Source organism: Triticum dicoccoides, chromosome 5A, assembly GCF_002162155.2.
Source record: "Triticum dicoccoides isolate Atlit2015 ecotype Zavitan chromosome 5A, WEW_v2.0, whole genome shotgun sequence".
NCBI classification, from domain to species: Eukaryota; Viridiplantae; Streptophyta; class Magnoliopsida; order Poales; family Poaceae; genus Triticum; species Triticum dicoccoides.
The window spans coordinates 452401292-452404024 of NC_041388.1; positions in this window are offsets into that span (position 1 = coordinate 452401292).

The following is a 2733-nucleotide window of genomic DNA, read 5'->3' on the forward strand; positions in this document are numbered from 1 at the left end:
TCATACTCAATGTAAACTAACAATAATGAATGCGAATGACAGCGGTGCTCTCTAACTGGTGGTTTTTAATAAGAGGATGATGACTCATCATGAAAGTAAATAGATAGGCCCTTCGCAGAGGGAAGCAGGGATTTGTAGAGGTGCTAGAGCTCGGTTTTGAAATAGAGGTGAAAAATATTTTGAGCGGTATACTTTCATTGTCAACATAACAACCAAGAGATGGCAATATCTTCCATGCAACACACATTATAGGCGGTTCCCAAACAGAATGGTAAAGTTTATGCTCCCCCTTCCACCAACAAGCATCAATCCATGGCTTGCTCGAAACAACGAGTGCCTCCAACTAACAAGAGTCCTAGGGGGAGTTTTGTTTGCAATTATTTTGATTTAGTTTGCATAAAGCATGGGACTGGGTGTCCCGGTGACCAGCCATTTATCTCATGAGTGAGGAGCGGAATCCACTCCTCTTGAGAATAACCCGCCTAACATGTAAGATACAGACATCCCTAGTTGATACATGAGCTATTCGAGCATACAAAACATGATATTTATTTGAAGGTTTAGAGTCTGGCACATACAAATTTACTTGGAATGGCAGATAGATACTGTATATATGTAGGTATAGTGGACTCATGTGGAATAACTTTGGGGTTTAAGGGATTGGATGCACAAGCAGTATTCCCGATTAGTACAGGTGAAGGCTAGCAAAAGACTGAGAAGTGACCAGCTAGAGAGCGACAACAGTCATGAACATGCATTAAAATTAATCAACACCGAATGCAAGCATGAGTAGGATATAATCCACTATGAACATAAATATCGTGAAGGCTATGTTGATTTTGTTTCAACTACATGCGTGAACATGTGCCAAGTCAAGTCACTTAAATCATTCAGAGGAGGATACCACCCTGTCATACCACATCACAACCATTTTAAAGCATGTTGGCACGCAAGGTAAACCATTATAACTCATAGCTAATCAAGCATGGCACAAGAAACTATGATCTGTAGTTGTCATTGCAAACATGTTTATTCATAATAGGCTGAATCAGGAATGATGAACTAATCATATTTACAAAAACAAAAGAGGTCAAGTTCATACCAGCTTTTCTCATCTCAGTTAGTCCATCATATATCATCATAGATGCCTTTCACTTGCATGCCCGAATGATGTGAATAATAATAATAGTGCACGTGCATTGGACTAAGCTGGAATCTACAAGCATTCAATAAACAGGAGAAGACAAGGCAATATGGGCTCTTTTGTCATATCAACAATTATGCATATAAGATCCACTTCAACAATTTAATTATGGTCTTCTCCTATCGACCCCCAAAGAAAAGAAAAGAAATAAAACTATTTACATGGGAGAGCTCCCAACAAGTAGAAGAAGAACAAGAAATATTTTGGGTTTTCTTTTTAATTACTACTACGAGCATGGAAAGTAAACTAATTAAATGCTACAACTATTTTTTTGGTTTTTCTTAAGGTTTATTAAACACACAAGAAGAAAGCATAAAAAGGAAATTAAACTAGCATGGATGATACACTGAAAAAGTATGAGCACCGACATCTAGCAATAAGTGTGTGAACATAAATGTAATGTCGGTGAGAAATACGTACTCCCCCAAGCTTAGGCTCTTGGCCTAAGTTGGTCTATGGCCACGGCTGGCCTGGCGGATATCCATAATAGTAGCTGGGGTTGTACTGAGATGAAGAAGAGGAAGACTTCGATTGCCACTGGCTGACAATCATCTCCGGATCCCACTGGTAATTAGACTGTCGTGAAGGATCAACTTGTGGTTCCGGCTCTGGCTCCTTGGCTGGTGCAGGGTTCCGGTAGGCGTGAATAGCCTTTAACGGAAAAAGGTACTGGCCTGCAGATAAATAAAACAAAGAAGGAGCAGGCAGGGTAATAGTCTCAGGATGATGTTTATTAAAGAAAAATTGGTATTTAAGCTCTCCTTCCCTATTCTTAACAATAAAATCACATGCCACCATACTTTTATAATCTAGATAAACACGAGGCAGCACTTTTTCTTCCTTCTCATAATGCCTAATAGGTATGTTAAAATGTGCAGCTAGGTGTGAAGTATAGATGCCTCCAAAGATGGGGCCCTTGGTACAGTTCAGACTTAACCCTTCGGCAATAATGCCGCCCATACTAACAGAGTTATCACCGTATAAACCGTGGAGCAAAATAATAATATCAGGGATACTAAGATTTCCACAGTTTCCGCGACCAATTAAACAACGACTAGCAAATAATGCAAAATAACGTAAAACAGGAAAATGTATGCTAGTGATTCATGCATCGGAAACCTTCCTTGTTTCCCCTAGAGTGATAGTATCAATAAACCCCTCCACATCATCGCGATGTGGTTCCTCTGTCTTGCCCTCAAAAGGGACTAAACAAACCCGACAAAAATCATAAAGTGACATATCCTTATGCTCATCATATAAATAAAACTCCACCGTAGGTGGTGAGCTCCTAGAATGGAAATGAAAGTTTTGCACAAAGATATTTGTGAGTAATAGATATTGATCGCATTGGTCGTGGAGGAAAGCGGTGAGGCCTGCATTCTTAACCAATTCATGAAAATCTTCATAAATCTCGGCTGCTCTCAAGAAATCATCGGAAGGCCATTCACACGCCCGAACCTACGCGGTGCGAGGCAGATTATACTTATGCTTCGGTGCCTTTTCCTTCGAGCTTTGGCTCGATGAGCCCC